The 27,617-nt window shown below is 48.6% G+C and overlaps 1 protein-coding gene across 12 annotated transcripts in view; it reads right to left on the reverse strand.

Moving 5' to 3' along the window:
• Window positions 1-27,617, reverse strand: part of CAMTA1 (calmodulin binding transcription activator 1) — an 891,439-nt gene that overhangs the window by 337,807 nt on the left and 526,015 nt on the right. The window lies entirely within an intron of this gene.

Here is a 27,617-nt window from a genome sequence, read left to right on the forward strand (position 1 = left end):
TCTTTCATATACATCAGACCCAATAAAGTTGCTGCTGCAGCCAGAGGTGAGGAAGATGCCATTCTTGTGTAGACCAAGCCCTGCCGTCCCCACAGAGGGCTGGGTGGGTTTCAGAGAAGCTGCAGCTTCCAGGGGATGGGATGGGCGTGGGAGCGGGGCTTGTCCCTGCTGGGAGCCGTAGGAGAAGGGAGAACATGCAGAAGTGAGGGTGGTCTTGGTGAGGCCCCCCATCTCTCATGCATGGCATCTGGGACGTGGCAGAGGGAGCGCTCATCAGGAGTTCCAAGTTCACGTCTCAACGCTGTCCTGCCCTTGGCCACCCAGGCAACCGTAAACGTAGGGCTGGGACCAGCCGCACCTGAATGCCATCCTGGCTCACAACCCAGATCAGCGTGACAAATGGGTGTCCTCCCTCTGCTCCTGCACCCCAGGGTTGAGGGTCCAGTTCAGACCTTTTGCACCAAGGTCACCAACCTACCTCCTCTGGGTCCCTGTGATGAGGTTGGAGGAGGGGCAGGAAGCAACTTGCCCGACCTGGGACTTGGCCAAGCCTCCTTGGGCACCTGTGCCTCCAAACTTTCTCTCCTCTAGTCTTGGGAAACATGTCAGGTTTGACGGAACCCCCCCCGCCCCCGCAACAAACCAGAGGCAGAGGCAAAGGAGGAGAGGTATGGCGCATCAAATGCAGCATGACAGCTGTGGTGTGATGGGAGGTCAGGAGATGCAGTGGCTGTGGCCTGGGCTTTGCGGTGGGACAGCAGGGCTCAAACCCAGGCTGTGCAGATGACCAGCTGGGCAACTGCAGGCAGGAATTCATCTCACTTCACTTCCATTCAGTCATCAAACAAGAGCGTGTGGAGTGCCTACCATGGGCTAGTACAGGGTCGGCGCTGAGCTACGGCAGCATTCCAGAAGAAATGGAGCAGTGGCTACTGGGGAGGGTAGGTGAAGAACAAAGACAGTACAGGCGACAAGTGCTACCCCAGGGGCAGATGGAGCCCGTGTCCTAGTGGAGGGCGGGGTCTGGGAAAGCTTCACCACCGGCAACCTCACTTTGCTCATCCGTCAAATGGGTATATGGGGCTGCTTTATGGGCCGGCTGTCTGGACCCAATGAGACCATGGGTACCAAGCGTCTGCTCAGGGTCTGGGTCAGAGTGAGGCTCAGGGAACGGGGTCTATTGCAGTGTTAGGTCCAAGGCTGTACGTGCGGGCCACCTGTCCTCCTTGTAATGTTCCAGCGGGTCGGGGAGAGAGCAGAAGAATGCAGAGTGCCACAGACCTCCCTGCGTTTCTCCATCAGGGCCCCTCACCCCCTGCCCAGAGCCAGGCCAGACTGACGGTGCAGAGCTAGTGTCAGCATCAGGGCAGTCGGCTGGACCTGCTGAGCTGGGCCTCGCGAAAGGAATATGCAGCCGCCCTAATGTGTTATGACAGGAAGGAAGTACAAATAAACATAATAAATCTGGCGGCGTGGTCATTATGATGGAGAGTCTGGAGGGAAGCTGGGGACGAGGGTCAGTTGGGTCTCCTTTATGTCAAGGGAGCTTACAGCCAGCTCTTCCGTTTTACCTGGGGCTCTGTTCTTTACAGCAAATTGGACCTTTCGCTCTGAAAGAAATAATTACTCTCCTAGGAGAAGAGCGCTGGCCGTGAATGCTGATATGACATACAATGTCACCTTGCCAGTCAAAAGAGTTCCGACTCCTCAGCTTGGGTCCTGGCCAGCAAACCGTTTCTTTCTCATAATGGAGGTCACCTCTCTATAGAATTTGTTGATGATCTCCAAAATGACAAGGAAGAAAGCTCCTGTCAGCAGGATTTTTTTTTTTTTTAAGAGGAAAGAATAGCGCAGAGATGAAGGTGGCCGGCAGCATGGGGTGAGGAGAAGGGAAGGGGCCCAGAGACGGAGCCAGAGGTCAGCTTTTGCGGAACCAGAAGGAAGACAGCTGTGAGTTTCCATCCCAAATTAACTCAGGGACCAGTGACCCAGACGGATGGGCCGTATCAGAAATAGGGCGCTGCCCCTTGCCCAGCTCAGAGAGGGGGGCTGCCCAGCTGGCTGTCCTGTATCAATGCAGGAGGCTGGCGCTGGTGCCTCCAGCTGGTGGTCCGAAGGCCTTCACTGTAGATGCAAATGCTTAGATGCCGACTTGCCAGGGGAAATAAAAATATCCACGGCCACGCCCCTGAAGACGCATCAGCGGTGGGGGTGGGGGCGCGTATTGTTGAATGTTATCATTAGCTCCCAGCAGGAGGAGAGCATCCGCTTCCCCTGCTGCAAGTTGCCTGCGGAGCAGGGAAATCTTGGCCTTGGTGCTTGTAAATAATTCCACCTGCTGAGGGTCCACACAGGAATTCTAGCTGCATGCGCACCCAACCAGTGCCCACGTGGGGCCTCAGAGCTATTCTGAGCTTTCTCCCAGGCAGACCCCGGCCTCGGAGGAGTAGTCCCTGGGGAGGAAGGGGCCGCTTCCCACACCAGCCGAGGTCAGGCAGCTCCTTCCTCCAGCGTAATCCCCAGCAGACCTGGCGGGGATGGGGAGGGGGTCTTTACCCCAGGCTGCATCGCTATGACTGCGTATCCACGTGGAAACATACCTCAAGGCTTAGATCCGTGGAGTTAGCCAAGAACAAATGGAAGCAATGAAGGAAAGTAGGCGTTGGAATTGACTGGTCAGGATGTCCTTGGCCTGGGGACCCAGATGTACCGAAAACTTCACCTCTGCCCTTAACAAGTCCTAAGGCCACCTCCCTCCCCAAACCCACTCTGCTTTCTGGGTGCTGGTGTTAATCCCGCTGTCCATCAGACAAACACCACAGGCCGGTAGCCGGGCTGTGTCCACCCGGGTCATGGTGAGCAAGCAGAGGCCGGAGGGGAAAGGTCACCAGGAGCTAAGCATTTGATGGAGGCTTGTGAGCCCTGTGGGGCCTGGATGACCTCCCAGGTCTGAGACTCCGACCCAGGAAGCAGGATGGCTTTGCAGAGGTGGAAGCAATCCACGGGGAAGAGGAGAAATTTTCCCAGGGGTGGCACTTTCCACTGTTCCCCTGTCCCGGGGCCTGACCTCCCTCCAGGAGGTTGAGCCAGCTTCCCTGGGCTCATCAATCCGTGGAAAGGCCAAATTCTGGACTATAGGACCACCTTTCCCAGAACTGTCTTCCTGGCAAATGACCCCAGGGCTGGCCAAACCAGTCACAAAGGGAACTGCCATTTGGGCCAGAAGTGCAGTGAGAATTTTATGTTTAATCTTAGCATATGACAAGAATCTCATGGAACAACCAAGCCAGAGGGAGAAAGGGGACCATCCTCACGAAACAGGGGTACCGGAAGGGGACCCGGCATCCCAGCCCAGGCAGGGCTGCTCTCTCTACCAGCCTACCCTGGCGAGGACATACCCTGGCACGAGGCCCCGGGAGAGAGGCTTCACAGCACATTTAGAATTTTAGAAGCATAAAAAAAAAATTGAAAGGTCTGAAATTATTTTTTTAATATGAGCAGGAGGTTTTAATCACAACAGGAGAGAGGAATTCCTTTCAGGTAATAGCCTAGTAATAGCACTTCCTAAAGTAATGAGATTTCAGTATTCAACAATAAAATGTGATCTATTCAGGGTTCGAGGAAATAAAACTCTAGAGATAATTTTTAGGATGATTTTCGGATGCCTGAATTGGTGTTACAGGTTCAGGCCATTAAGCCCACCTCGGGGAAGGGCAGCCAAGCGCATGATGCTAGAAAGGCCTCTTCATAGAGGCTGGAAGACCGCCTCACTGAGGGCCTCCTTCCCCGAGACCTCTGGGGGCCACGGCCCTGGGGTCAGTCCTCACAGGGCCTCAAGGCCAAGTGTGAAGCTGGCTGGACGTCACAGCTGCTCCCCTAGAAGGTCGCCCTTTGGGATGGCTATCAGTCTTTCATCATCAGCCAGACCCAGACCAGAGACCATCCACTCTAGAACCAACCACCACCACTGCCACTCCTGACCTGCCTAATCGGACAGGTCACGGTTGACAGGTGGCTCACTCGCCCATTCATTCATTCCACACACACATACTGAGCCTCTGCTTTTGTGCCCAGGACTCTGACAGATGCTGGAAGTACCATGGGCAATGTTTCCACTGGGCTTATCCAAGCGCCCCAGACAGGCGGCCTCATCTTTGCGGTCTCAGCGCACGACCCAGAGGGACACCCTTCTCCCATGCTCCCCAGAACATCCTAATCATCTTTGTGTCCCACTTCAAGGCCGTCCTCAGAGAAGACTTTCATCACTCTCCCTCCACCATAGCTGACAGAGTCCCCTCCCCTTCCCCATCACAGCACATATCGGAGCTGGGAGGTCACCGTGGGCTCTTTGGTTTAACAGGCATTGCCCCAGAGGGCAGGGATCCGTGTCTGCCTTGCTCTCCGTGGTGTCCCCAGGATGCCACAGAGCACCTGCATACAGCTGGCCCTTAATAAACATTTATTTACAAACTAATGAAGTGAACCTAGAGCCATCCCATAATGGAGAGCTCTGGATACGGAGGACAGAGTTCAAGATGCAAGTGGAAAATCTGCTAGACCCCACGTGCGACCTTGAGAAAGGCCCTTGGCTTTTCTGAACCCAGTTCCTCTCTGCAAATTGACGGGGCTGGGCTAGACAAATATCTTGGATTTTTTTTCTGATTTTAAACTTCAGTGACTTTACAGTTCTGTGGCTCTCCTCTGGGTGCTGACCATAGGTGTCTGGATCCTTGTGATGCTCTGGCTTGCTGTCCCTTGGAGGGGGGCTAGCAAGACATAAAATCTTTAGCAGAGGGCCTTTCTTCAGAAGCCCCTTCAAGAGACACCCACACCTGGCTGGCTGGCCACAGGGCCGCCACACCCCAGACACACAGAGTCCCTGCTGGGGTCAGTACAGCTCCATCACTGCCTTGAGGAGACAGACAAGAGACCTCCTCCTCCCCACTCTGGGGGGCCCCCAAATAGACCTGCCATCACTGAGCCTAAATCCTCCTAAGGTCCCAGAGACAAGCAATGTCCGACATCACCCGTCGTGTGGAAATATTACTCACTGGCAGGAACCAAACCAGCTGGTCGGCAAACTGCGTATCCTGCAGGCCGGGAGTTGGCATAAAAGAAAGGATTAAGTGAAGTCCGACTGACGGACGATGTTCTACAAAAGGTCACCCCCCAGATCATCCCTCCATTCATTATTTATTAACAAGCCCCGAGACATGAGCATTACATCAAACGTCCAGTGTGGGGAAAATGATAAAGTAATATTTTATAGCTGGAGGCCTCTTAAAGGTGTTAACAAAAAGCTTACAAAGTGATTTCAATGTGTTACAAAATAATTTAGTAAGAATTCACTGTAGCCAAACATTAGAAAAGATATTAATCACCAAGTGAGATGGAGGTAAGAAAAACAGCGCACCCACGTCCATGAGTAATACAATGACTGAACACCACGTCCATGGTGATCTAGCACTCGGGTCAGACAAGGGCACGGTACCTCCTACCCACAGCTCACACATTTCCCACTTGGCGTGTGTCTACATTAAAAATTTTTTCCCAAATCCTCCAACGTCTATACAGAGCTTGCCTCATCTGAGTGGGTGGTGAAAATAGTCATGTTTCTCTGGTCATGTTCTAACAATTGTCTTTGCCCCGAGGACCCCAATTCACCAACTCTACCCAAGTCCACCAACTCCACCCAAGTCCACCAACTCTACCCAAGTCCACCAACTCTACCCAAGTCCACTAACTCCACCCAAGTCCACTAACTCCACCCAAGTCCACCAACTCCACCCACACTCACCAACTCCACCCAGGCCACCAACTGTAAAAGAAGGGCTAAGACAGAATAACGTGTAAGTTCCAAAATCAGGTAACTGGAATGTAATGCAAGTCAGGGACATGTTCTATGGCTTTGTGAGTACATCGAGTCATTTGGGAATAGCTGTGACTATTTGCAAATGGGCCACCTGGCCCTGCCCAAATACAGAGAAAAGTTTCATGGTTGGTTTTCTAAGACAGATGGATTGTGGCCTATTTGTTTAAGGAATATTAAACTCTTAGAGGGTGGATATCAGGGATTCTTCCTCAAAGAGGAGTCAGGGCAGAGGGCAGACAGACCAGGCCACTGGGAATCAATTCAGAGACACAGACATTCATAAAAGGGGATGGAGAATCAAAGATGGTTCACATGCATGGACCCTGCCCGGAGGAATGAGAGGGGACAACTCCCACCAAGGGAGTTTTCACCCTGAACTCCTTCAACTAGTAGCAAGTTCTCTGTTGCATAAGAAATTGATTGTGATGTATGAAAGTTTAATGTGCTCCAACCTTCCAGGTTAATATTTATTGCATGAAATGAGATTCACCTTGACTTTTTAAAAAGTCAAGCTGTGGAAAAGTCATTTAGGTGACTGGATACATCGGACCTGTATATTCTGGTTCCTTCTACGCAGTAAACAATAGGAATCACAAAAGTCCTTGAAAGAAGAGGACTCATTTCCCCAGGGGTCCCAGGTCTGCAGCCTTCCCTTTGGGCCTAGCCCGCTCCGACTCCCACCCACCAGGTGTCAGCCAGAAGGCCACCTCCCTGGGGAAGCTTTTCCTGACTGCCCCGTCCTGCCCTGCAGTTCTCTGCTTGACTTTTTTTTTTTTTTAATTTTTATTTTGTATTGGAGTATAGTTGATTAACAATGTTGTGTTAGTTTCAGGTGTACAGCAAATTGATCCAGTTATACATATACACGTATCTATTCTTTTTCAAATTCTTTTCCCATTTAGGTTATTACAGAACATTGAGCAGAGCTCCCTCTGCTTGACTTTAAGTTCCATGAACCTGGGGGCCAAATCTGCCCTGTTCCCCTTTATATCCCAGTACTGGTGACGGGCGTGGCCCAAGCTAGGAGCTCAGGAGATACTTTTTGAGCAAATGAATGAGCGTATATTCAGAGAGAACCGTGGTACCCACCCCTTTCCATCAACCCTAAGGTGGCAGTTGGTTATGATGAGGGATCACAAATTCCAAATAAACACCGCATCCCTCCTATTTTCTGTCAAAGGCAACGCCTGGGTCAGGCTGGCAGGCAGCACCTGCAGAACCAAACTGAGCTTCTATTACTAAATCTTCCCGTGAGCCATATCCCTTTCCAAGGAAGAAGCATCCAGAACGATGCCCTAACAGCCACAGGCCTGCTTTCCAGGGGCAAGTCCCATTAACAATGGCTGGTGTCCCAGAGCCCAGAGACCTCAGCCGAGTGCGGACAGATTTATGTGCTGCAGAAAATCACTCTATTAAGTTCAGCAGTAAACTCCCTTCAACCAAGCCGTGCTGCGCCCTGACTGCCAAGTGGCTGCAGATGGATCCAGGGGAGAGAAGGTGGCAGATGTGGCAGGAGGGGGGCGGCCCCTGGCTTTCTTCTCTCGCTGCAAACCCCTGCACCTGTGTCGGCCAGCACTGACCAACCACAGTGCCAGGCTGGGTGAGGACGTGGCTAAGGGGGCTGGATAGAGAGGAACAGCTTCAAGGGGCATACGGTCTGGGGGGACATGCACAAAGTCCGTGAGCATTTACCGTGTTCCCAGAACAGGGTGGGTGTACAGAGACTTGGCGTTGGTTATTTCACTGGACCCCAGATCAGCCTTCCAAAGTGGGTGGTCATACTGTCTACAAACAGGAAACTGAGCTTTGGAGAACCGAAGTCATTGGATGGAGGTCATTCGCTGGTCAACAGTAGACCTGAGATTTGAACCGAGGTTTAGGCGGCCTGTCTTCTCGGCCCCACACTCCACTGCCTCAGCACGGGGGTCCCGTCGGACACATCCTTAGTGGCAGGACGTTCACCTCTGAGATACTCTTTGGCAGGAGGTTCACCTTCTGAACCCCCCGCTTTGGTGAATCCCAGCTTCCATGCGAATAGGTTGCATCTCTCCTTTCTTAGCTGTTATGAATTGAACTGCATCCCTCCTAAAATTCGTATGTGAAAGCCCTAACCCCGGTATCTCAGAATGTGATCTTATTTGGAGAGAGGGTCTTTACGGTGTTAATCAAGTTAAAATGAAGTCGTTAGGGTGGGCCCTCATCCAATATGACCAGTGTCCGAATAAACAGGGGAAATTTGGACACAGACACGCACACCGGAAGAACACCACGTAAAGACGAAGGCAGAAGTGGGGATGATGCATCTCCAAGGCAAGGAACGCCTAGGACTGCCAGCAAAGCCCCAGAAGATGGGAGACGGTCATGGACCAGATTCGCCCTCAAAGACCCTAGAAGAAACAAACCATGCCAACACCTCCATCCTGGGCTTCCAGACTCCGGAGCTGTGAGAGGACAGATTTCTGTTGTTTAAGCTGTCCAGTCTGCGGTGCTCTGCTATAGCAGCCCCAGCACACTAATACACGAGCTCTGAAAAATCCCACCCAGAGCCTGGTGCAGAAGAGGGCAGGTGTTTTATCTTCTCTGCTCTCTTCCCTTTCAGAGTTTCTACTCCAAGAACACAGCTGGAGCCCCTACACCAGCTCTAAAGAGACACTTGGGCAGGGCCCACGGGTCCATCTGCAGACCGCCACACCTCTGCAAATTACAGTGATCAACAATGTCTCTTGCCCCAGAAGAGCTAAAACCTGACTGCAAAAGGAGAGCAGGGGAGAGAGAAATGAATTCGAAGTAAAGGCTGCAGGAGGAGGTGAACTTTGTGCTGAAAGATGAGGATGGTTCTGAGACTCACAGGGGTTGGCGGATGGGCTGCCTGAGTCCACCTCCTCCTGGTGGGTTGGGTCCACCGTGAGGAGCACGGAGGGGGCCAAGAGAGAAGCGGGGGCTCTCCGGCCTCTTCCAGAGGCCAGCAATTGTCCTCCCTGTCCTGGGATTGGGGCCATCATCACTTCCGTGAATCCTGGGACCCACTGCCCCCACCGCCCCGCCAGCGTGCCCTTCTTAGGGGACAGGGATGAGGAAAGGCTGGCCATTCTCTAAGCCCTGGTGTCCCCGGAGTCTCATTGGAAAGGGGTCACCTGGTCCCCACCACTGAGAACGGGGCTGTACAGATGGAGCCAACGAGCTCTCAGCTAGCACCCCTCCGGCACGTGGCTAGCCTGTTCCACCCCAGGCTCTGCAGCAGGGCGAGCCTCCCAGAACTTTCTAGAAGGGAGGTTTCCACTCCCCTGTGTGCCTTCTGGGATGCTGAAGGGGGAGACTTTACAGCGAAAGCCTCTGGGCTGCAGGTCTGGGGGGTCCGCAGCCCCTCCGTCTCTTTCCTGGCTGTCAGTGCCCATCAGAGGCGAGGAGACAAGGCCGGTGTCAGTGCCCATCAGAGGCGAGGAGACAAGGCCGGGCGACCTGCCAGTCCATGAACAATGCTATTCACAGCGAGGAGCCCCATTAACAAGACCCCGAGGCCTTGTTTGGTCTGGAAAGAGCATTACTTCCCCTATCGTGAGGCTACTGGGGCACACGAGGGTGGCTGGCTGACACGAGAAGGAGGGTGCAAGTCACTTCCCCTTGAAGGGGGAGGAAGGAAAATATATCTATATTTAGCACCTAAGATTTATTTCTGCACGAGGTAGCCAAGTCTGGAGAGGTGAGCCCAAGTCCGGTGATGAAGGAGAAGCAGAGGCAAAGGGCAGGGGCGCGGCTCTGGGGCTCGGAAGGACCACATGGGCCCCCGGAAGAAAAATCCAACTCTGCACCCTAAGCAGCCTGTGTAAGCGATGGGTACCTGAGCGTGACTACACCAATAAAAAATACAAACAGTGTAAAAAGTCATCAAGCGGAGATGAGTTCATTACTAATTATGAGAAGCTTGACATGCTCCGACTCCTCGTAAAATAAATGAAGTCCATTTTTAATATCTGCTTCCATGACTCCTAGATAATAGGCAAATTTACTTCAAGGTCACATCTCATTTATCAAGTCAAGGTTTTTAGCTGCAGATTCAGAAAAGCAACGGGAGATCCCACCTCCTCCACTGGAGAACAAAAAACACCAGGACGTGTACTTTCTAGTTCCCCGGGACCACTGCTCACAGCTTTCCCATCACCCCTTTATTGGCGAAGAGAGGGACTCAGAGGAGCCTGGAAAAGGGGACGTTTTCTGTGTCCATTCGTCTTTCAAAGATCTGGGCTTGGACCTTCCTTTTGAAAATGAGCCCACGATCCCCTTATCACCCCAGCACACAAACAGCATGACCCAGAAAACCCCGGGCCCTGTCTGCAGCCATCCAAAGGGTCACCGAGGGTGAGCATAGCCTTCCAGGGATGAGGATGGTCTCCCACCACCCAAGGTGGGCAGGAGGCCTGGGGGCGGGACACCTGCTTAGACACTACGTGGAATCCCACCCAGGGATTTCCCCAAATCAGAGGGAGCCTCTGCATTGCAAGGTCCAGGAGCAAGAACTCACCAGATCCTAGGAAGCAGAACATGAATTTCAAGCAGGGAAGGGACGGAAGGAGAGGAACCCTGTGGCTGGAACGAGGCAGGACCACGGGCCGGCCCTCCACGCAGACCAGCTGGCAGCTGTGACCCACGGCAGCGGCACAGAGCACAGGCCACTGTCCTCCAAACTGAAGTGTGAGTCTCGGTTCAGCCATCAAGAGGAGCCGCCAGTGGAGGTGGTATAGAGACCCCACCCCCGCCCCATGAAGCTACTGCTCAATAATAACATTTACCTTTGTTGAGCAAGTTCTAGGTGCTGGGTGTTTTACATTGAATCCTCAAGCCAAGTCTGGAGGCAGGTTTGCTTATTGTTCCCATTTTCCGGGTGTGGAAACCAAGGGGGTGGACGTATTAAGTAACCGGCCCAAAGTCACTGAGCTAACAGGCAGCAGAGTTGGAATTCAAATGCACGCCTGCATGGCTCTAACCTGTGCTTCACCCCTGTGCTATTTCAGGGAGGGAGTGAGGGATGGAGAGAGGGAGAGAGGGCAGAACAAAGGGAGAAACAAAGGAGGGAAGGAGAAAGAAGGAAGGAAAGAACAACTAAAAAGAAAGAAGAAGAAGAAGACGAAGAGAAAAGGAAAGGAAAGGAAAAGAAAGGAAAAGAAAAGAAAAGAAAAGAAAGGAAAAGAAAAGAAAAGAAAAGAAAGGAAAAGAAAAAGAAAGCCCCACATTTGTGTACACATGCTGACTGTGGCAGTGGAGACGGGCAGGTTTCCAGCCAAGGTTCCTGCCCGAAGAAGCTAGAAGGGCAGGAAGAAGCAGTAGAGGGACAGCCAGGATGAGACAGCACCAATGGGAGAATCGTCACCTCCCACCAAAAACAACTTTTTTCGACATTCAGAAACAATAAGCTAAGAAATAATAAAATATTTAATATTCAAATTCCCTTCCTTGGACTTCAAAATGCTCTAAGATTGACTGTATTAAACTGATAAACTTTAACTCACTGTATCTAAATTCAACAAAAGTGCAAAGAACCAGTTGTGCTTTCTAAGCTCCAAGGAAGGCTTCCCTACCCTCGGGCAGGCCCAGCTCTGAGCAGCATTCAAGCCAGGATTGCCCCGGGACCCCCGTCCACCCACCGCCAGGCACACACAGCCCCCGACCTCAGAGCAGCCCAACATCCTCTTCCGCCCGACTGGGTGCTGTTTCATAACATGTCACTGGATCTCAGTCCCCTAGACAGAGGCACACAAGGACCCACCCCTAGATGAGGCCCATGTCCTTTGAAGTGGGATTTCCCAAGATGGTGTGCATCATTCTCTTTATGAAGACTGGCTGCTTGGCCAACAACAATGGCCACGGGGAACATAATAACAAGAGCTACAGTTCCTGAGCGCTTCCCATATGCCAGGCACCGTGCTACCTACTGCACGTGCACCTCACTCCATCCTCACAATTTCCGACCTGTTCCTCACTTGGGAGTCAGAGTAATCTTTTAAAAATACAAATGAATGACAGTCCCCTGTTTAAGAATAACAAAAAACAACCAACCAACCAACCAAAAACCCTTCTATGGCTTTCCAGAGCCCTTTGGAAAAACAGTGAGATCTTTAGGACCACGTGGATGGCCCTGCATAACGCCATCCCTCCCAGCCTCGGCACTGTCCCTCTCAGTTTTGTTAAATGGAAGAATGACTGAACATCCCTGAGGTGGGAATCATTATCCCCGCTTTATAAACAAGGAAACGGAGGCCTAGAGAGGTTAAGCGACTGGCTCAAGGTTGCCCAACTGGGAGGGGCAATTTCAGGACTTGAGATCCTAACGTCTGGGCAACTTAGTTCCTCTCCCTAGCAGCTCCCCCTCCACCAGGTCACTCCCTCCTTCTCACCAGAAGCTCTGGATGGCCCCTCCGGCACCAGGAGCTGAAGGAACAAGGCTTAAGAAGGGAGCCTGGATCTTGGGTTCTCAGGAAACGCTCTCGCTGCAGTGTTAGGGAAGAAAGGAAAGCGAAGGGGGTGAATCCATGGATGCAATCATCCCTCCCTGGCTGGATGCGCCATGACACTGGACAACATCACAGGGCCCTTGGTTTTATCTCAAACCCCCTGTGAGCCAAAAATCCCACCAAAGCCCCAGTAGGGTCAGGACTGCCGTTGGCGGGATGATCGGCCAGGTTGAGGACCCGAGGTGCACCTGACTTCGACAGGCTTGTTCCTTTCGGTTGGGGTGTTCTTACAGGACTGGGGGATGCCCAGAGCCCCCAGGGGAACTCTGAAGAGGTGGGCAGTTCCCGGGGCCTCTGTGGAGGCTTCGGGCTGGGGCACGTGTGCCCCGCACCTGAGCGCTTACTCACTGGGAAATTTTCCAGCCTAGACCTGAGCTTTGGCTGATGCTGTTTTGGCTCCATCCTAAGTCAGCCACACTGGGTGATCTTGAGTGAGACCTGCCTCTCGAAACCTGTGTTCCCAGAGTCTCCGAGCCTCTTCTACCTCGAGATGCACATGAAGCCTACAGGTGGTTTGAGGGGATTAGGAAAAGTGCAGGAGTGACTTCTCCTCCTCTTCCTTGAACCCCTAAATCTAGGTGAAGTGGGAAGCCCTAAATCCATGGGCTACCAGCAGGCTGCCTGTCCCTGGGGGTCCCTCCAGCCTGCCAGGACTCAGCTCTGCAGGTACCCAGGCCGCCCCATTCCCAGTGGTTGCTTTTATAGGGAAACAGTAGAATGTTGGTTTAGAACAAGAGTTGGAGAAATAAATTGCGGGGTTATCGGCACAGAGGTAGCATTTGGTACCTAATATGGGTCAGGCACGGTGCTAACAATGGGGAACAGATGGCGAAACTGTGAGAGGTTAGGTAACTTGACCAAGGTCACACCATGACCCAGGCTGACCGCCTAGGTTCCTGACCACTGACTTCTCTGTGTCATCCCCTTCACCTGGTGGTCAAGGGTGGTGACCTCTGAGTGTCTGATCCAGTGTCTGAACCCATAGATGCTCCATAAACATCTGCTGCCATCTTGACTACTGCATCTGTCTCTGGGGGTGGATGGGGGTCCCTCTGGACCTCGCTGTCTGTACCTTGGCGGGATGGCTTGCTTGGAGGGGAAAGAGATTTTCACACCAGTTTCTTGGCATTTTCTCTCAAGATTGGGCCTTGCCAAGAGTCAGGGGTCCAGCCAGGGAAGGGTGGGGCTTCTGATGGATCCACAGGTGTGACACTTGGAAGGGTGCCCCTCCAAGTTGGACCCCAGGGAAGGCCCACACTGAGGCCTCACCCAGAAGATCCACCTGCCCTCCCAGGGCTGCACAGGAGCTGGCCTGCTGGACCAAGAGGCCCAGAAAACACTTGGCTCATTATGGCTGACGAATCCCTTTCCTGGGAAGGGGACCCCTGGCCGATGGCCATGGAGTCTCCCTGGAGAGGAAATCAGCCAGGATAGACACCTTCCGACACAGACACCACACACGACCCCTGAAGCTCAGAATCATCACCACCTTGGCCACTCTGTCCCCACTAATGACCCAACAAGACGTTAACCTCCTGGGGGCTTTTGAGTGGACACCAGGACAAAAACACCTGGTGATATCCATGGTACATCTGTTTTTTGGAGTCCACAGCCTGAAGAATCTTCTCATTTATCCTTTTTAGGAGTTGTCAAGGCCTCTTAGATGACAAAAGTAATGTCCTCTCCCTCGGAAGCAACTAGGAAGCCCAGGTTGGCAGTAATTGGAGGAAAAAATCAACGCCGAGTGCGGTGACCACTGACACATTTTCCTTCCACTCTTTCCTCTGCTTCTGCCTCTTCTGATCTTCCGCATCTTTCTCTCCCCTCCTTCCTGCTCTTCATTCTTCCTTTCCCTTCCCTCGTCATCTTCCTCCCCTCTCTCCCAGAACCCGGCGATCCTTGGAGGGGGAACCAGCCCACTTATTTCATCAGCGTCGACTTCTGTCTTGGCTGCCCCAGACCTGACACTTTCCTGAGGGTTTCAACTTTCTGCTCTTCGCTTCCCTGCTTTATAGCAGTAGTATTAAAAGCGGGAGCACATTACTTTGTTCTCTTTTGTATAAAAACTCCTCTCTCACTTGTGTACTCTCAGTGCACTGCCTTCCCCGTGGTCGGAGTCTCATGATTCAGTAGTAATAATGCTCTGTTTATCCTTGCTATAAATGTCAACCCAAGTAATATACTGCAATCGCAACTTATCCTGCACCTTGGGGACTTATGCACGCCTCCAAATGCACAGTTAAAAGGCTTCCCAAATGACTGTCGCTCCTTGAAGGCCCCCTGACCGACCCACCCTGGCTGGACTGGTAAGCAGAAGGGGACGATGCCCTGGACAGAGAATGGAATCATTCTCTATTCTCGGCTTCCAAGTTCATCTCCCCGCCTGGACTGCCTCCCCAAATGACTGTCGCTCCTTGAAGGCCCCCTGATCGACCCACCCTGGCTGGACTGGTAAGCAGAAGGGGACGATGCCCTGGACAGAGAATGGAATCATTCTCTATTCTCGGCTTCCAAGTTCATCTCCCCGCCTGGCCTGCCTCCCCAGAAGCCTGGCTCACGGCCCAGCCACAGGGCCCAGCCATTGACCTGCAGGCCAGACAGAGGCCACCGAGATGTCCCTGCTGAAGGAAGGCTTTCCTGGATGGCGGGACTGGCTCCCTCTCGGGCGAGTGACCTCTGAGTTTTGTACCAGAACAGTGTCATCTATGCAATCTGCATTTCGGCCAGGTCAGGATCCTGGAGGCATTTCTGGCCTTCGTTCTGCTAGAAGCTTCTACCTGGCTGTTTCCAGCTCCTCAAGCACCTGGCACTAGGATTAGAAAGCAGAACACTTCACCAGCTCTGCACATTCCCCAGATGAAAGTAATTCTTCAGACATCAGGGTCATGCCTGGGAAAAGTGCGAGGCCACTTCCATTCTCTCCGGGAGAAAACGCTCACTTTGGCAGGTGGCCCAATCTTGTCAAGTCCCGGGGTCACGCTGCCCAGCCCCACGAGTCCCGGGTGTCCTAGGACGGTGAGGTCCGTGACGCCAAAGCACCCACAGGGACTGCGCGGGCCACAGCGCGTGCCCCTGCCCTCCGTGGGCCTGGAGGACCCAAGGAGCAGCCTGTGCTGAGGGTGCAGACAGCACAGCCAAGAGCCTCACATCTTCAAATGGCAGTGAATCCCCTCCATCAGCCCAAGAGAAAGCACAGCACCCGGGCAGGCCATGGTGGGACAGAGCCCCGGTCCTAAGAGGTGCCCTATCTTGTGCAATATGAGTCTGTGTGTGTGTGTGTGTGTGTGTGTGTGTGTGTGTGTGTGTTGCATATGCATATGGACCCACACGTTCACACTTGCACACCCACAGATCCTTAGAATTTCCTTTGTATAACTCCCCTGCTACGATGCTATACCAGCAGTTCAATATGCAGGTGGAAGTCCTGGGAGACGGATTTTGGCTCAGTATAAAGAAAAGAAATGAGATTTTTCTGACAGTTTGTACCTCCCAGAACAGGAACAGGCTGCAGCAAGCGAGGAGTAATGAACATCTCATTACAGGAAGTTTCCAGAGGCCAAGCTGCTGGCTTCTTGTGGGTGATGTCACAGAGCCGACGAGACTGCACTTTGCCCCTCTTAAATCCTCCCCGGAACAAGGGAGGGTGAAAAGAACATGAGATAAAATTTCAGGTCTCCCTCGAACCTGCAATCGTGTGATTGTGTGATTGGGGGTTTGGGTCACTGGAGGGACTCAGGACCCGGGAGGCTCAGGAGGACTGGGTGTGAAACAGCATCACCAATTAGCACCCACTCTGGGCGCCTTCCCCGGCTCCAGGCCGCAGGCCGAGCACGGCACCCACAGTTCCCGGGGTGTGTGAGCTGTACTCATTGTGGGGAGACAGGTGGGAGGAGACTGGGTGCCAGGACAGCGTGCGGCAGGGAGCGCCCAGGAGGGAGCTCCCCTCCCAGGAGGCTGGACTGGGGCTTGCCAAGGGCCATGGGTGCAGCCGGGGAGGCGGGGATGGTTCTGAAGGATCCACAGCTGAGGCACTTGGAAAGGGGTCCCCCCGCCCCTGAGTTAGACCCCAGGGCAGACCCACGCTGAGACCCCACCCACACCCCTCCCACCATAAGGGCCACCTGCCCTCACAAGGTCTGAACAGGAGCTGGCCTACTGGCCTGAGTCTGGAAGGCTGCGAAGATATGTGACTCATTATGGCTGACTTTACAGATGAGGTCCAGGTGCTGTTATGGGGTTAATGGTGTCCCCCCAAAAGACGTTGAAGTCCTAACTTCCAGTCCTAACCTGTGAATGTGACCTTATTTGAAAATAGGGTCTTTGCAGATGATCAAGTTAAGATGAGTTCATTAGGGTGGGCCTTAATCCAAGATGACTGGTGTCCTTATAAAAAGGGGGAATTTGGACACGAAGATACACATGGAGAAGATGATGTGAAGACACCAGAACACCATCTGCAAGCCAAGGAGGGCCAAAGGCCACCAGAGGCTGGGGAGGGCCTGGAGCAGACACTCCCCCACAGCCCTCAGAAGGAACCAACCCCACCGACCCTTTGATTCAGACTTCTGGCCTCCAGGACTGTGAGACAATAAATTCCTGTTGTTTTAGCCACCCAATTTGTGGTGCTTTGCTAGGGCAGCCCCAGGAAACTAAAACAAGAACCAACATTACAAGCACCCCAGTCTGATTCTGTCAACTTTGTTTAGTTTACAGGAAGGGAAACCAAGGCATCCCAGATGGGATCATGGCTCTGTCTCACATTACTCATGAGTCAGTGACAAATGTCATGGGCCTTGGAATTGAAAAGACCTGGGTTCAAATCCCACTCCACCACAGCAAGCCTGTATGACCTTAAGCAAGTTACTTAACCCCTCTGCATTCAAGTTTCAACTTCCGAAAGGATGATAATAATAGGACATCCTACACAGGGCCACAGTATGGATCACAAAAGAACACATACAGAAAGTTGTAGTACAGTGGCTAGCACATAATAGTTGGCCAACGTTTCAGATTAAGAAAGAATAAATCTATTCTAGTGCCCAGCCAGTGTCTAACTCAAAGTGTGGACACTTGACAGTCTCCCAATCCACAATGACTTAGCCTCTGCAGTGCCCTTGAGCACTGGACCATCTGACTCTCTCCAAACAGAAACTTCCCCAACTCCACCCAAAAGAAGAAGGACCATGTGATATATTGTCCAAACCAGAGTACTTTTGACATGAAAGGGGGGTGATCAACAATTAGGTGGGGTCAACAGACACAGCTGGGAAGTTTGATGCCCCCTAGAAAAAGGCAGCTCCATGGAGAATCTCACTTGCTCAGAAAAGGCTGCCACCAGGCCCATGGGAATTTGGTTATGGGCTAAACTGAGTCCCACCCAAGTTTGTATGTTGAAGTCCCAACCTCCAGTACCACACAGAATGGCTGTATTTGGAGACAGGGTCTTTAAAGAGGTGATTAAGGTAAAATGAGGTCACTGGGGGTAGGCCCTTACCCTATATGACAGATGTCCTTATAAGAAGAGGAGCTTCGAGTACCAATGTTTCCTTAGGTTCATCTCCCAAGGCAATCGAAATAAAAGCAAAAATAAACAAATGGGACCTAATCAAACTTACAAGCTTTTGCACAGCAAAGGAAACCATAAACAAAAGGAAAAGACAATCTATGGACTGGGAGAAAATATTTGCAAATGATGTGACTTTAACTTAAATGATTAAAGTTAATGATTTAAGTTAAATGATTTTAACTTCCAAAATATATAAACAGCTCATACAACTCAACAACAAAAAAAAGAACAACCCAATTAAAAAAATGGGCAGAAGACCTAAATAGACATTTCTCCAAAGAAGACATACAGATGGCCAACAGGCCCATGAAAAGATGCTCAACATTGTTAATTATTAGAGAAATGCAAATCAAAACTACAATGAGGTACCATCTCACACCAGTCAGAATGGCCACCATTAAAAAATCTACAAATAACAAATGCTGGAGAGGGTGTGGAGAAAAGGGAACCCTCCTATGTGGCTGGTGGGAATGTAAGTTGGTGCAGCCACTATGGAAAACAGTATACAGGTTCCTCAAAAAACTAAAACTAGAGTTGCCATATGATCCTGCAATCCCACTCCTGGGCATATATTCGGACAAAACCATAATTCAAAAAGATACACGCACCCCAATATTCAGAGCAGCACTATTCACAACAGCCAAGACATGGAAACAACCTAAATGTCCATTGACAGATGAATGGATAAAGAAGATGTGGTACATATATACAATGGACTACTACTCAGCCATAAAAAAGAATGAAATAATGCCATTTGCAGCAACATGGATGGACTTAGAGATGATCATACTAAGTGAAGTAAGTCAGACAGAGAAAGACAAATACCATATGATATCACTTACATGTGGAATCTAAAATACGGCACAAATGAACTTATATACAAAACAGAAACAGACTCACAGACATAGAGAACAGACTTGTGGTTGCCAAGGCGGGGGTGGGGGAGGGATGGATTGGGAGTTTGGGGTTAGCTGATGCAAACTATTATACATAGAATGGATAAACGACAAGGTCTTACCATATAGCACAGGGAACTATATTCAATATCCTGTGATAAACCATAATGGAAAAGAATATATATATATAAATAACGTGAACATATGTTATGCCTGCATGTTATCTACAAATACCCTTTAAATTCACATTATACATCGCCCTCAAGCATTGAAAATACCTAATTAAACTTTCAACAAATAGAGAAAAAAAAAAGAAGAGGAGATTAGGATACAGACACACAGAGAGGGACGACCATGTGAGGACACAGGGTGTAGACGGCCATCTACAAACCAAGGAGAGAGGTCCCACGACACCTTGGATTTATAGTCTCCAGGACTGTGAGAAAATACATTTCTGTTGTGTAAGCCTCCCAGGCTGTGGTGCTTTGTCAGGGCAGCTGGAGCTGACTAATGCAGCCACTCCTGGTGGCCGAGCAGATGGCACGTGTCAGAGGGGTCCTGGGATGGAGGGACACAGAGAAGACAGGCAGGAGCTCCCCAGAAAGAGTCTGGAGGTGAACGTCAGGACCGGCGGGCTCATAAGGCAGTAATTAACAGTCAAAGGATACTCTTCTCATTGGATGCTTTGGGATATTGTACGAGTCTCCATTTTGCTGACTTTGGAGAAAGAAATGGTGATAAATAAATGTAAAGCACACTGGTGATGGTGTGAAATGATGCTTCATCTAATTATCACTATTACGTGGTGTCATTAACACATAATCGAGGAGAATGGCAATGACTTTTATGTTTATGTCACAGCGTGGATTTGCCATCTTAAGCCCACAATCCTGGGACATGATACTCCCCAGGACAGAATCACTTACAGACAAACGATAGGATTATACAACTAGGTAAGAAGAATTGACTCAACTGTGGCCGAACTGCAAACAGCATCGTGTTACAGAGGAGTCCAGGAAAACCCGAAGAAGACCAGAAAGTCGGGAAATGAGGAGCGGGTAACTTTGATGGGCACCCAGGGTGCTGCTGGAGAATCTTTCCTAATGAGGGTCATGATACAGTGAACGTGGCTCCATCTTTCTTTGAGGCTTAAAGGACAGTGGCATCCCTGGAAGTTGCTGTTCTTAGTCTGAGGGAGACTTGGACTAATGCTAGAACATCCCCCTGTGGTTGCTTTTTTCCAGGTTCCTATTATCTATTTCTCTCTCCTCTCAAACTGGAATAAAACTAAAACTATTTTGGTTAACTGACAATTTGACAATTCCACTTGGTTAGATCCTGGTCCCTTGGAGTTCTCCTGCACTCTGTACTCTCGTGGGCATCCTAACCTCCACCAAGTGCCTGGGATGTTCCCGAGGGACAGGTGGAGGTGCACGCTTGGTGCCACGGCCCCATCCTGCTGTTGGACCAAAGGTGGACACACAACCCCGTGACATCCAGTCAGCAGGCTGGCTGGCCACCTGTGCGGATGAGAAAAGATGGGTGCAGCCAATAGGATTTCCTCCCTTAGGGACCAGCCTGGGAAATAGCACAAGGATGAAGTGATTAGCAGCAGATACTGGAGCACAGAAGTTGCTTAGACAGAGGCTGGGAGAGCTGAAATGGGACTATGGGAAATCAAGACAAGATATGAGGAAGAGGACGCAGATGTCATGGAGAGAAACACAAGAGAGAACATAGAGGCCGGTTGGCAGTGAAAGGAGAAGCAGGCCAGCCAAGTAAGGCAGATACCAGAGAGACAGCAAGCTGAGCGTCACACAGCACAGGCCCCCACCAGCCGCTCCCCGGAGCTGCCCAACCCCTGCTCTTGCCCTGAGGTCTAGCCCTCCACCCCGGCTTATCCAATGCACTCCTCCTCAGGTGGCTGTGTGGATTGAAAAAGATCCATCCACGTCCTAACTCTCAGAACTTGTGACTGTGAGCTTATTTGGGAATAGGGCCCTTGCAGATGTAGTAAGGGGTCCAGATGACGTCATACTGGATTAGGAGGGTCCCTAAATCCAATGAGAATGTCCTTCTGAGGGACAGAAAAGGACACACAGAGGAGTCAAATGAAAACGAAGGCAGAGATTGGGGTGATGCACCTAAAAGCCAAGGATTGCTGGCAGCCGCCAGAAGCCAGGGACAGATTCCCCTTCAAAGTTTCTGGAAGGAACCAACCCTTCCCACACCCTGATTTTGAACTTCTGGCCTCCTGAACTTCGAATGTATACATTTCTATTGTTTTAAACCACCCGGTTTGTGGTCATTTGTTATGGAAACTAACACAAGTTGTTCTGAGCCAATCCCAGCTCCTTGCAACCAAAAGGAGAACACTTAAAAAAAAACATAACCAAAGGCCATGCATGACCTGGGGCTTGGTGTGACAGCAGAGGCCTGTGGTGACCTGGCTCCGGATCTACCTGGCCACCACCCACTCTGTGACCTTGGGCGAGTCAGTCCCCTCAACGCAGCTTAGCTTCATTTTAGAACATGAGGGATGAGCCTTGAAGCCCCTACTTGATGGAACAGTCCAGGCCTCCCTGTAGATTTCTATGGAAGAGGCAAAATGGGGACAGGCCAGTGATTAGGGAACAAATCCTGAACTGTTTCTTAGAACCTCTGGCCACTGTCCTCTCCGAGGAATGTTACTTACACAGCATGAGGATGAGGCGGCTGAATACTTCCTGCCATAAATAGCTCGGGATCTCAGTATGTGGGATCTTTCTGAGGCCATCCCCAAACAGCTGAGCAGCTCGGGACAGGTCACTCCACAGAGACAGAGGACAAACGCGTGGATGTTGTTTGCCTGGTTCACTCTGGGCTCCAGTGCGTGACAGCTGGTGGACGGATTCAGGACACGGGCTCTCAGCAGCCCGGCTTGGTCCCATGGGGTCCCGAGAAAACCTTGGGCTCAGCAGCCCGGCCTCCTAAGGTGAAGGGGTCTGGGTACCTGCTGGAGGTGCCACACGCCTTCAGGCAAACAATCAACCCCCTTCAGATGCTAAAGCTCTGAGAGGCTGCCCCCTGCCCGGCCCTGATGGCCGGGAGGACGAGCTTCCCCTGGAAGGGAGCCCACCTCCATTTCAAAGGCCTCCAGCTTAACTTCCCACACTCTTCCTCACAAATTCATTAAAAACTATTTCAAGGTGGGAGAAATGGGGAGATGCTGGTCAAAGGATACAAACTCCCAGTTATAAGATGAATACGTTCCGGGAATCGAATGCACAGCATGGTGACTATAGTTAACAATATTGGATTGTATACTTGAAATTTGCTAAGAGAGTAGATCTTAAGTTTTCTCATCATAAAAAAAAATGGTAACTAGGTGAGGTGTTGCACATGTTAATTAAATTGATTGTGGAAATCATTTCATAATATATATATATATATCAAATCATGTTGTATACCGTAAATATATACCGTATTTATTTGTAAATTACACCTCGATAAAGCTGGAAAGAAATAAGAAATTTAAAAAAACAAAACAGGAGTGTCCTGTGAGGAGCTTCAGAGCTCCCAAGCTGAGGTGTCAGCTCAGCCGTTTCATGAGGAACCCTGATCTGAAGGGCCAGGGGCAAGGCCTCTGCACAGAGCCTCCTATAAGCAAGTGAAACAGACTAAGCACAAAGGGAAAAAAGGTGGATGAGCTAGGCCTGAAGTGAGATTGCCAGATTTACGTCCTTTCCAGATGAAATGTGGATCCTCAAGCAATAGGAGTAATGGGAGATTTCCCTAAATCTGCCCTCAAGCTTTCCTTGATTGATCTGTGAGTATGGAACACTTCAAAACTGAATAGTGTGAAGAGAGAGGACCTTCAAGATGGTGGAGGAGTAAGGCATGGAGATCACCTTCCTGCCCATAAATACATCAAAAATACATCTACATGTGGAACAACTCCTACAAAACACCTACTGATCGCTGGCAGAAGACCTCAGACTTCCCAAAAGCTGTGTGGTTGACAAGGTCTTGGTGCTCTGGCTGGCTGTCAGGCCTGAGCCTCTGAGGTGGGAGAGCCGAGTTCAGGACATTGGACCACCAGAGACCTCCCGGCCCCACATAATCTCAATTGGCGAGAGCTCTCCCAGAGATCTCTGTCTCAATGTTAAGACCCAGCTCCACTCAACGACCAGCAAGCTCCAGTGCTGGACACCCCATGCCAAACAACTAGCAAGACAGGAACACAATACAACCCATCAGCAGGGAGGCTGCCTAAAATCATAATAAATTCACAGACACCCCAAAACACACCACTAGACGTGGTTTTGCCCACCAGAAAGACAAGATCCAGCCTCATCCACCAGAACGCAGGCACCAGTCCCCTCCACCAGGAAGCCTACACAACCCACTGAACCAACCTTACCCACTGGGGACAGACACCAAAAACAACAGGAACCACAAACCTGCGGCCTGCAAAAAGGGGACCCCAAACACAGTAAGTTAAGCAAGATGAGAAGACAGAGAAATATGCAGCAGATGAAGGAGCAAGGTAAAACCCCACCAGACCAAACAAATAAAGAGGAAATAGACAGTCTACCTGAAAAAGAATTCAGAGTAATGATAGTAAAGAGGATCCAAAATCTTGGAAATAGAATGGAGAAAATACAAGAAATGTTTAACAAGGACCTAGAAGAACTAAAGAGCAAACAATGATGAAAAACACAATAAATGAAATTAAAAATTCTCTAGAAGGAATCAATAGCAGAATAACTGAGGCAGAAGAACGGATAAGTGACCTGGAAGATAAAATAGTGGAAATAACTACCACAGAGCAGAATAAAGAAAAAAGAATGAAAAGAATTGAGGACAGTCTCAGAGACCTCTGGGACAACATTTAACACACCAACATTCGAATTATAGGGGTCCCAGAAGAAGAAGAGAAAAAGAAAGGGACTGATAAAATATTTGAAGAGATTATAGTTGAAAACTTCCCTAATATGGGAAAGGAAATAGTTAATCAAGTCCAGGAAGCACAGAGAGTCCCACACAGGATAAATCCAAGGAGAAACATGCCAAGACACATGTTAATCAAACTATCAAAAATTAAATACAAAGAAAAAATATTGAAAGCAGCAAGGGAAAAGCAACAAATAACATACAAGGGAATTCCCATAAGGTTAACAGCTGATCTTTCAGCAGAAGCTCTGCAAGTCAGAAGGGAGTGGCAGGACATATTTAAAGTGATGAAAGGGAAAAACCTACAGCCAAGATTACTCTACCCAGCAAGGATCTCATTCAGATTCAACAGAGAAATTAAACTTTACAGACAAGCAAAAGCTAAGAGAATTCAGCACCACCAAACCAGCTTTACAACAAATGCTAAAGGAACTTCTCTAGGCAGGAAACACAAGAGAAGGAAAAGGCCTACAATAACAAACCCAAAACAATTAAGAAAATGGTAATAGGAACATACATATCGACAATTACCTTAAATGTAAATGGATTAAATGCTCCAACCAAAAGACATAGACTGGCTGAATGGATACAAAAACAAGACCCATACATATGTTGTCTACAAGATACCCACTTCCGACCTAGGGACACATACAGACTGAAAGTGAAGGGATGGAAAAAGATATTCCATGCAAATGGAAATCAAAAGAAAGCTGGAGTAGCAATTCTCATATCAGACAAAATAGACTTTAAAATAAAGACTATTACAAGAGACAAAGAAGGACACTATATAATGATCAAGGGATCAATCCAAGAAGAAGATATAACAATTGTAAATATTTATGCACCCAACATAGGAGCACCTCAATACATAAGGCAAATGCTAACAGACATAAAAGGGGAAATCGACAGTAACACAATCATAGTATGGGACTTTAACACTCCACTTTCACACCAATGGACAGATCACTCAAAATGTAAATAAATAAGGAAACACAAGCTTTAAATGATACATTAAACCAGATGGACTTAATTGATATTTATAGGACATTCCATCCAAAAACAACAGAATACATGTTCTTCTTAAGTGCTCGTGGAACATTCTCCAGGATAGATCATATCTTGGGTCACAAATCAAGCCTTGGTAAATTTAAGAAAACTGAAATCGTATCAAGTATCTTTTCCAACCACAACACTATGAGACTAGATATTAATTACAGGAAAAAAACTGTAAAAAATACAAACACATGCAGGCTAAACAATACGCTACTAAATAACCAAGAGATCATTGAAGAAATCAAAGAGGAAATCAAAAAATACCTAGAAACAAATGACAATGAAAACACGATGACCCAAAACCAATGGGATGCAGCAAAAGCAGTTCTAAGAGGAATTTTATAGCAATACAATCCTACCTCAAGAAGCAAGAAAAATTTCAAATAAACAACCTAACCTTACACCTAAAGCAATTAGGGAAAGAAGAACAAAAATCCCGAAAGTTAGCAGAAGGAAATAAATAAAGATCAGATCATAAATAAATGAAAAAGAAATGAAGGAAACGATAGCAAAGATCAATAAAACTAAAAGCTGGTTCTTTGAGAAGATAAACAAAATTGATAAACCATTAGCCAGACTCATCAAGAAAAAAAGGGAGAAGACTCAAATCAACAAAATTAGAAATGAAAAGGGAGAAGTAACAACTGACACTGCAGAAATACAAAGGATCATGAGAGATTACTACAAGCAACTATATGCCAATAAAATGGACAACCTGGAAGAAATGGACAAATTCTTAGAAAAGCATAACCTTCTGAGACTGAACCAGGAAGAAATAGAAAAAATAAACAGACCAATCACAAGCACTGAAATTGAAACTGTGATTAAAAACCTTCCAACAAACAAAAGCCCAGGACCAGATGGCTTCACAGGCGAATTCTAGCAAACATTTAGAGAAGAGCTAACACCTATCCTTCTCAAACTTTTCCAAAATATAGCAGAGGGAGGAACACTCCCAAACTCATTCTACGAGGCCACCATCACCCTGATACCAAAACCAGACAAAGATGTCACAAAAAAAGAAAACTACAGGCCAATATCAGTGATGAACACAGATGCAAAAATCCTCAACAAAATACTGGCAAACAGAATCTAACAGCACATTAAAAGGATCACACACCATGATCAACTGGGGTTTATCCCAGGAGTGCAAGGAATCTTCAATATACGCAAATCAATCAATGTGATACACCATATTAACAAATTGAAGGAGAAAAACCATATGATCATCTCAATAGATGCAGAGAAAGCTTTCAACAAAATTCAACACCCATTTATGATAAAAGCCCTGCAGAAAGTAGGCATAGAGGGAACTTTCCTCAACATAATAAAGGCCATATATGACAAACCCACAGCCAACATTGTCCTCAATGGTGAAAAACTGAAACCATTTCCACTAAGATCAGGAACAAGACAAGGTTGCCCACTCTCACCACTATTATTCAACATAGTTTTGGAAGTGTTAGCCACAGCAATCAGAGAAGAGAAAGAAATGAAAGGAACGCAAATCGGAAAAGAAGAAGTAAAACTGTCACTGTTTGCAGATGACATGATACTATACATAGGGAATCCTAAAGATGCTACCAGAAAACTGCTAGAGCTAATCAATGAATTTGGTAAACTAGCAGGGTACAAAATTAATGCACAGAAATCTCTTGCATTCCTATACACTAATGATGAAAAATCTGAAAGAGAAATTAAGGAAACACTCCCACTTACTACTGCAACATAAAGAATAAAATACCTAGGAATAAACCTACCTAAGGAGACAAAAGACATGTATGCAGAAAATTATAAGACACTGATGAAAGAAATTAAAGATGATACAAACAGATGGAGAGATACACCATGTTCTTGGATTGGAAGTATCAACACTGTGGAAATGACTCTACTACCCAAAGCAATCTACATATTCAATGCAATCCCTATCAAACTACCAATGGCATTTTTCACAGAACTAGAACAAAAAATTTCACAATTTGTATGGAAACACAAAAGATCCCGAATAGCTAAAGCAATCTTGAGAAAGGAAAACAGAGCTGGAGGAATCAGGCTTCCTGACTTAGACTATACTACAAAGCTGCAGTAATCAAGAAAGTACATTACTGGCACAAAAACAGAAATACAGATCAATGGAACAGGATAGAAAGCCCAGAGATAAACCCATGCACATATGGTCACCTTATGTTTGATAAAGGAGACAAGAATATAATGGAGAAAACACAGCCTCTTCAATAAGTGGTGCTGGGAAAACTGGACAGCTACATGTAAAAGAAAGAAATTAGAACACTCCCTAACATCATACACAAAAATAAACTCAAAATGGATTAAAGACCTAAATGTAAGGCCAGACACTATACAACTCTTAGAGGAAAACATAGGCAGAACACTCTATGACATAAATCACAGCAAGCTCCTTTTTGACCCAGCTCCTAGAGAAATGGAAATAAAAACAAAAACAAACAAATGGGACCTAATTAAACTTAAAAGCTTTTGCACAGCAAAGGAAACCACAAACAAGACAAAAAGACAACCCTCAGAATGGGAGAAAATATTTGCAAACGAAGCAACAGACAAAGGATTAATCTCAAAATATACAAGCGGCTCATACAGCTCAATATTAAAAAAACAAACAACCCAATCAAAAAATGGGCAGTACACCTAAATAGACATTTCTCCAAAGAAGATATACAGATTGCCAACAAACACATGAAAGGATGTTCAACATCACTAATCATTAGAGAAATGCAAATCAAAACTACAATGAGATATCATCTCACACCAGTCAG

Source organism: Balaenoptera borealis, assembly GCF_965194805.1.
Source record: "Balaenoptera borealis genome assembly, chromosome: 1".
Classification (NCBI taxonomy): domain Eukaryota; kingdom Metazoa; phylum Chordata; class Mammalia; order Artiodactyla; family Balaenopteridae; genus Balaenoptera; species Balaenoptera borealis.